A 9253-nucleotide genomic window follows, 5' to 3' on the forward strand; every position below is an offset into this window, starting at 1 on the left:
GTAAGGGATTTTTTTTTTTTATTCCTCAGCAGTTTTTTTTTTTTTTTTGTCGAGTTAGACTGATATATGAGGCCATTAAATATGCTCCGCTTTGATATGAGGTTTTTCAACATCTGAATCTTTTATTACCGTATTACATTTATTGAAACTGTTTTCAATTGAGTAAACTTCAGAAGGGCAGTAAATCCCAGAGATAAACAAGTAGAAAGGTGTTTTGTTGGTGTTTCGAAAGGTGTTCGTTACGTCTTTAGGACTCTTTGTGGCATAAACACTAACCTTGTCAGGACCAGTAGTCCTCATGGAGACCAAAACCTGGTCCTAATGAGGCAGAACCTCATTTCTGAGGAACATATCTCTATGCCCTTGTACAGCACTTTGAGTTGCTGGTTACATATAAGACTAATATTTAAATTGTGGTTAGGTTAAGGCTAGGACTTGGTAACTGGTTATGGTTTTAAGGTTAGGGGTAATACTTAACTTAGGTTGTCCAAATGAATAGAAGTCAATAAAAGGACAGCTGTTGTGTGACTCAGTTTTTGTATTTTCTCATTGGAGCACTTATTTTTAAGCATGCAACAACATAAATGCAGTGTTTTGTGGATTGAATAGAAGTTCTTCATAACTGTTTATGATCTCATCAGAAAGTATGTCCTTAAAAAAATGAATGACTAGATGTGAGTATAAAAATATGGGTACTTATTTGCCCTTGTCTACTGTCTCTGCCCATTATCTGACAACATTTGAGTGGCAGTCTGAGGTCTTTGTAGGTTTTACAGCAAAAAGTAAGAGAACAAAACAAACAAAATGTTTTTGTGTATTGGAGCCTGAATGACTTTTTAGCTTGTGACCTTTTGGACTGACATTACACTCAAACACACAAACAGAGTTGTCTGTGTCAATGCACCCAAAAAAAAGATGATTTCTTGTTAGTACTGGGTTACTCCCAGCACACAAAGCAACAAAAAAAAAATCTGTATCCTGTTGAAAAAGACTGTATCCCGGCAAGATAAAGCAGTAAACATATTCTGAAAACAGCATACACATTAGGTGACTTAAACCTATTTAGGTGAGCCTTTTGTAACATGGGTTGATGTCCTTTTATATAAGAAACCTCCCTTCCCTTCTGACGCTAACCAGAAAATGAGAATTTATTAAATAGCCACAAGGGGGCAACTCCGCAGGCTGGAAAAAGAACTCCATTTATTAACCCTAAGTCCATAGGAAACTTGCCGAATTTCAACTTAGCTTTTTAAACAGATTTTTCTGAGGAGTTAATAGTCTCAATCACTACTTTCGGGTCTCAGTTTCATTTTATTCCGGAGGCTTTATCACGGATGGTCAGATTCGTATGGGTCATATTTACTTGGTTGGATGCTCTCAGTCCTGCCTCAAACAACTACATTTCAAAACACCTGAACCTTCCCTTAGCGTTGGCGTCTTGCCGACAACAAGAGAAAAAGTTGATGTTGAAAAACGTCGTGTTCTGTCATGGTCTTCATGATATTTCAGACAGTCTGACAAGAATAAAACTCTGGTAATGCACAGAATCTGCTATGAGTTGCTTCAAACTCAAAGATAGCCTATAGCAGGCCTGTAGCCTGTAAAAGTCAACCAACGTCTGTCTGCTGAGATTCAAAGAGAATCAGCCAAATGCCAAACTATCCATCATCACAGTGAGCAGTCTCCCTGGACAGACCTGTGTGATGATCAGGCTCAGACAGAGCTGGTCTGAAGGGAAAATCCCCCCCCCCCTTCCCACCCCTCTCCAGGCTGCTTTCTATGCCTTTGACTTATGTCGTAATTTCTCACTGAAACCTTAACCAAACAATAAATAATCGACAGCTCAGTAGTTCTAAAAAGCCATGGTGTTTGCTCAACACTGCCTGCCAGGACATGCTTTTGCAGAGCGAACACTTGTGACAGTGTTGGGTTTTTTCCTTTGTCAGGCACCAGGTTTGAAATGTAGAAGCCTGCAACAATCATGTAGCTATTGGCTCGGTGGCCTCTAAACACAAACTTTGGTACGTGACCATTTTCATTTCTCCGTCTGCTCCGTCTGAGTTTAAAATCCCCTCAATCCAGGAACTGTCTCCGGAAAAAAGCATAAGCCTTTGAGCCGAGACTGACTCCAATGCATGTGCGGGGATTGGCCATATTGTTCTCATTTATGACTGGCACACACGAAGAAAGTCGAGTTAACTGCGTTGACATTCCAGCCAACGTATAAACTGTGGCAATTCGAATGTGTGTGTCTCTCCAGGAAAGCTATTGAAAATTCGATTGGGATTTTTTTTCCAGTAATCGGTACAAGATCAGAACTTTTCCTTGGAAGTGTTAGCGACACACAGTTTGGCACAGCAAGGTTTCACAAACATCGTTTGGCGGCTCTTGGTCTCAGCACACAGTGGAGAGGTTGACTTGTGAAAACACTCACACCCTGTTATCAGATTAAGTCTCTACAAAGAGCTCTCAGCATCAACAAAGGGGCAGAGATATTTCTTCCTTTGAAAAGAAAGCGACTCGATTGGCGCTGTGTCATGTTGGTCTTTCTCTTCTGTGTGTCGTCCCCCCCCCCGTCCTCATTCCTTCCTGTGCTTTCATTTGTTCGGGCTGTCGACAGTGGGCTTGCCCTGAAATTAAAAACCTTTAGTGTTTGTTTGCTCATTGTCAACACATGGCTTTTCCCATCATTCCCAGGGACAACATGTGTCATGCCTTTAGAATACTGCTTTTGATGCAGTGGTTGGTGGGTACGGGGCAGCCCCGCTCATATTTAATAGAGTTAATAGCAATTTCCATCCGTTTAAATGTGGCAATCTGTGTTTCTTTTGAATAAAGAGCTAAAAGTACTTGATTTCCCCCCGTCATTGTGTTAGTAATTGGTTATATGTAGCACACATTGATGGAAGAGTGTTTTAAAATGACCAGCTTGTGTGCATTTGTGGGTGTGTGTCTCTTGGCTCATAGTCCGGGGTCAAGCACACACTCAATGCCAGTGTGTTTGACCCAGGAGTGTTCTAAGTGTTGATTCTCTAAAAGGTCAAAAGTCAGGTACAGGCTGATGATTGAGGGATCTAATCGTTTAATTCAGACTGGTGTTAAAACTCATTTTACGTGTTTGGTAGTTTTCAAATATCAAGTGTGACATTTTCTTATTATAATACTTTACATAGTTGTATCTGGTGTTAGTCACGTGTCCCCAAAAGGAACCACGATCTGGCAGAAATAGGTTGTGATCATTCAGTCTTTGGGTCGACACAAAGGAAGACATTTTCCTTTCACTATAAATTGAATTTAAAGTGGTCGACAGGCGTCAATGTTCAGCCAGAAAAGGCTGCACAACGGCAGGAAAATGACAGCAGTGTTGATAATGTCGTCTCTACCTCATACATCAACACAGAAAGCTAAACTACACTTTTAGTCTTATGATACTTTAAGTATTTATACCTACTATTATTACTATTCAGGCACCTGGGTCCAGCATGCATTTGTCTGGAGGAGAATTCTGCAATGGTTGTGGAAAATGACCTCTGTGCATGTGTGAAAGCAACGAGTGAGTGTTTTTCATAGGAAACAGATACAGTAGATGGGTGGATGTAGAGTATGAGCCCACATGTAAATAGTAAGATGTAGATTTGAGTCCCAATACATGCTTAAGACGTGTTGAGACACAACACTGCTTCTGTGAAAGTGAATGAGCGCATGTGAGACGAGTTTGTTTGTTGTTCACAGACGCGCGCGATCACATCACCTCATTTACTTCCGTCCACCGATGTTTCTATTTCCATCCCGTACATTTTCACCTATTTAATCTGTGGACATCATCATCATCATCATCGTCTGCTTTGCAGGGCTTTTTCCAGACACTCTGTCAGGAGGATCAAAAAGGGCTTGAACAAATTGAAAAAAAAATGATTGCAGGCTGCCAGGAACAGCAGCCGGCAGCCACCGTGTCACAGCTCTGTTCGCACACAGTGAAGGAATGCAATGAGGCTGCAGCGTCAGTTCGTGTTGACAGGATAAACGGAAACCACCTGGAGTTTTAACCGAACTTGCAAGGTCACCTTTCCTAATTTTTCCTCGTAAAAAAAAAAAAATCCCTGTGGGTCAAAGCTTCACCAGCTTGGACTCATCCACGCCGCGTGTTTGACTTTCGCTAAGCTGGCAACAATATCCTCATTGCTCATTTATTTGGGACTAAACCTATGATGTTTGACACAGGAACCACAGGCAGCTTTTGCTACGTTTAACTTTGTCCTCATGTGCCCAGCTTTGCTATCAAAATACATCATTTTAAAGGTTTCACATTGAGTGATAATGCCGTTAGACATATTAGTTAAAGCTGTAAAAATTTAAACAAAGATTGTTTCAGTGTCCCAGGTGCAGGGAAACAGCTCAGCCTCCAGCAGTGTGTTGTCAGTGTCTCGCTCATAAATCTCCACTCTCATCATCTGCAAGCCCTCACGCCTCACTATAACCCTTCAAAATACACACTACTAATTACCCCAAGGCTACATCCACACTAATATATTTTCGTTTAAAGCCTTACATGCCTGGCGTCTACACTACTCCAGAGTTTTCAGGCCATCTAAAACAAACTTTTGGACATGCTGCTGGCCTGCTTTTAGTTGGAAAACTTTGTGAGTGCATTGTAATCAGGAACAGACCCCAGTGCCTACATTTGTTTCCTGGGTCTTATCAGTCAAGATGTATAATTTTCTGATTTGTCCCTCTCTTATCATTTGACCCTTTACTGAAAGACAACAAATGGTGAACAGTGAACGCAACGTGGATAATGTATTAAAGGCGTTGCTGATCTAGTTACTCACAGGCAGTTAGGTCATCTTAAAGCGATTCACAGTATTTCCCATGGGCAGTGTATGGGAATGGTTATATGATATGTGTTTTAAGACATGTTGGTATTTGCAGACATGATTTGTGACACAGAGCTGAAAGATGTACCGAGATGGCTATCAATATAAATGAAAATGTCTATGTCAGGGTCAATGTCCTTGCTCCCGTATCCCAACTCTGGTTTTTGGGACTAATTTAGTGCTGGTTCAGTCACACGGGCCTGGCAACCCTGGAGCGGCTACATGGTTTTAGCTAAGAAACATGTGAGGGTCAAACAGCGCTGGAATTTATTACAGACTAAACAAACAGTTTCAGTTCATAATAATCTACAGGAAAAAGGCAAAATTGACATCAGCTGTTTTTTGTAGCCATAAATTAAGCCTTTTACATGTACTTCAGGCAAAGGCATTGCTTTACAGAGGCCACCGTCTTGTACCATGTTTCTACAGCAGCCTGAATGGACAAAGCTGACAGCATGTACATTTCTCAATTTGAAGTGTAAACTTATTAGCCATCTAAGAGTCGCATAATTTCTAGTATAAAGTACCTTTACTTTGGTGGGTGTGGGCTGTGTCCGATGGCCACGTCAACGAGATACGCAGCGTGACTTTATACCAGTGCAACAACGACGGACAACGGCATCAAACAGCCAATATTTACACCAATCACAAGGGAGTGCCGTTTTTCTTGGGTGGAGAAGGTTTAGCTCCACCTGGACCGAATGGTACCATAGCCAAAGGGAAGGGTGCCAAAAATGGAATGGTTGGGGCCAGTTATTTTGGTACTACTGTATTCCTTATGGAAATGCAAAAAAAGTGCACCAAATTGAACCGTTCTAGTCAGAAACACCAAACTACAACTGTAGTTCGCTGCTGCACCCGGGAAAGGAAGAGGTTAGCAGTCGAACTGGATCTTTAACTGGACTCCCCGTATCAGACTTAAACTTCCAAATAGCAGAACGGGGCTGAATATTTGAGCTCTGAATGTTGCCTACAGAAAGCATCCTCCTCCAGCGGCTCAAAGACTGTGATTCACAGCCTGCTCTCCCTCTCAGCCACTATGGTTGCCTCTTTTACGGGCGTGGGGGTGTCGGTTACTACCGTCCACAGACACACAGGCAGACCAACTGATTTAGCTCCTTAAGATTTGTGTGGAATTAGTCACAGTGGAGGGCTGGCCCGGGACAGCAGGGAGTTTAAGACATTGTTGGGAAAGAGAAAGCCTGGAGTAGGAGGTCTTTTTTTTTTCCCCCTTTTCTGCTTTAACGACCCCTCAGGTTTCCACCTGTGCTGACATGGCTGAGAGTTTACAATAGTCCTGAAAGAGTTACAAGCAGCCGGGTAGAAATTCCAGACCCTTTTTTTTCCCCCTCTTTCTCTTCTACCCTTTCTCTTTTTTTTCTTTTACTGGAAGGGTGGGGTGGGGGCTGCAGTTATTGTGGAACATTTGTCAGGCTGCCAGTTGCAGAGGCAAGGCCAACCGGTGATTTATGGCAACATCTGCAAGATGCAAAGGCCTTGTATACGCTTTTAATCATACAAAGGCCCATGGCTGCATTAAAGATTGAAAAGAGATGGTCTGATGGGGTCTGATGGGGTGTCATGGAGTCCATGTTGTGATTCACACTAATGGCAACTCGTGTGAACATGATCTATGACCGTGGGATCTCTACAGCTTTGGCATTTTCAAGTCAAACTTGGCCTCGATTCGGCGTTTGCAACAAGCCAGTGCTGTTCCTGTGATCCCGTGATCTGATGGTCAAAAGATTCTCACTGAGCGAGAAGATAATCCGTGAATTATTTAGAGTAATTGATAGGTAATTCCACACAAATCTCACTGGATTTGTCAGTCGGCAGTTGGGAAGTTGAGAGTCACAGTGAGTGGAAACTCCCATACAGAAGGCTGGAGTCACTTCATTTTTCTTAAATCTGCATTTTAGCACTGACAAAGCCTAACTAATGTTGAAATAAGCTCAGTGGTCATAAAACTCAGACAACAATCCCCCGGCAGTTTTCCCCAGTTTCATGACAGAGGAATAATCTTTTCTGCAAGCCGCCTGTAGCTATTCGATATAATAAACATCTGTCTGCATGTCACCACATCTGGTAATAATGACGGCAAATTAGCTGCAGAATTCAGATTGTCTGGCAGTGAGATAAGGCCGTGGCATGCTAAATTCATTTTCTTGGCTCAGTCTCTGGGGCGTTGAGAGCAGAGATGTCCTGATGAGCTGACCTTGGATCAGCATGTGATTGTTAATGTGAACAAAGCGCGGGTCAGAGCATTGGGTTCCAGCACTGATCTGAGACCAGGGGGGTAGTGGACTCACTCACGTCACTAGTCTGCCAGTCACTGGTGGTCTGGAGAAATAGTCAACTTCCTGTCTCATTTCACTGGACACAGAATCAAAGAGGGGGAAATTATCCTGCAATCTGGCTGGTGTTTTCGTTTTCCCCCTGGCTGGAAATGTGGAGGCTGACACTGGCTGCAGACTCGGCAGAGACAGAGCATCTTTTTAAAAAGTGGAAACCCTCTGTGTCTCAGTTGATTGTTGGGCCACAAATAGTTTTTTTTGGTGGCGGCATTTTCAGAGACTTTTCAAAAGGAGTTATTCATTCTGTGGGAAATTACACCCCCCTCATAAATGTAACAGTTGCGTAATTGCGTAGTTTAGTGTAGTGTAAAACTTTGAGGGAATCACATTTTTTTTGACTAGAAGGTTGAATCCACCAGACCTGATGGTAGACTTTTTCCCACAATGGCCAATAAAGGAACTTGAGCAAAGCAGTTGAAGGAAACAATCCCTCAGATACTTTTATGGCATTCTTTAGTTCTCTAAGAGTAATTTAGTAATGAAGCAATTTAGCCCTGCAACTATTTTCCCTTTTAAATGTCAGAAGTACACTAGTGAGGCGTGAGATTTCCTCTATGTTGACTACTTGCAGTGCACGGGTTACCCTTACCTTACCTTACATGCTACCGCCTGACGTGGAAATGAAGAACTTAGCACATTTTTATTTGTTATTTCATTTTAACCTTCCTACTTTTTCCCAGTCATCTTCGCCTTCCCGGACTCTTTCTAAATCTGTGTGTTTGTGTCATGGACGAGTGACAAGATAAACAAATGCATCAGCTTTTCAGCTGCTCAGGTTTTCCTTTTTAAATCATGAACACAAACAACGGCCAGGCAGTGAACATACGTGCTGGTTGCTTGTTAGTTGTAATCAATGTGCAACCCCCCCCGTAACTCATGTTAATATGTGGCAGCATTGTGGTTAGTCATTGTTTTTTGCCATTGGCCAGCAATAGCGTCAATATGCCATAGATCTTTGACATCAGTGGCTGATTTGAAATCCTGCCCACAGTGGCTCATAGGCTGCAGCTTTGCCTGTTTTTAATTTGGTAATCTGCGGGATTACGGACCCTACATCAAGATAAATGCATGCTGAATTTTTTGTAGCCAAAACTTTGTAGCCAGTGAGTGTTTCAGTGTTCCAAATCTACGGCCATGGCTCCATGAAATGGACTCCTCTGTTCTGGTTGACATCTGTTTACGTTGCCTGCGTCTCACCAGCTCATGATACATAATTTTACCGACACAAAGGTTTTGCCAATCTTCTCTCAAGCAATACAGCATGTCAGTGCTATAAATATCAGCACTGACAAAAAAGTGCAATCAGACCTCACTGAGTTTATCATTTATCACTCCAGTACCCCATTTAGCCATGATCCAGAGGGGGTCCTTTGTTAGACATGGTATCTGCTCCAGCCTGACACAACACCACAGAGATAAGGTCATTAGGGAAGAAGTGGACTGGTACTTGAATGTTGCCTCAGTGGCGGCATGGGGCAGCTGTTTCCCAGGTGTTTGGATGTGTGTGGCTCCACCATCTTGTCTTAATCGCAGCCTCCTCAAAGAACTGGCAAGACTTCCAACAAACTCCCCTCATTCCTTTACAGTGGGGTAAAGACATACAAACCAGTGCAGCGAAGCCAATAGCCAGGTGTACTTAAACATTAGTCAGCCAGAAGGATAGGAGAGAAATAGCACTTCTTTGGAGAGTAGATCTCATCATCAGCATTTCCATACACAAACTGAGACGAGACAAATCCAAACATAGACCTTTTATGGTGCACATGCATCGAACAAAGCAAAGTCTACCTTTCACACTCCAGCTTGTTTCACGTTGTGAGATCAAATGCGACACTGAAACTATTGGCCTGGAATAGGGGAACTGACTAAATCTCCCTCCGATGTGCTGGCACCACCATCGCAAGTCTGCCATTTCATAAACACAGCTCCACTGTGGCAGACAGTGGAGCCGCATGACTCCTTCCAAGTGCAAGTTTCAACAACTTGCCTGGTGCACAAGCACACCTTTTTCCCCTCATGCTGAAG

This window comes from Solea senegalensis, linkage group LG3, assembly GCF_019176455.1.
Source record: "Solea senegalensis isolate Sse05_10M linkage group LG3, IFAPA_SoseM_1, whole genome shotgun sequence".
Lineage (NCBI taxonomy): Eukaryota > Metazoa > Chordata > Actinopteri > Pleuronectiformes > Soleidae > Solea > Solea senegalensis.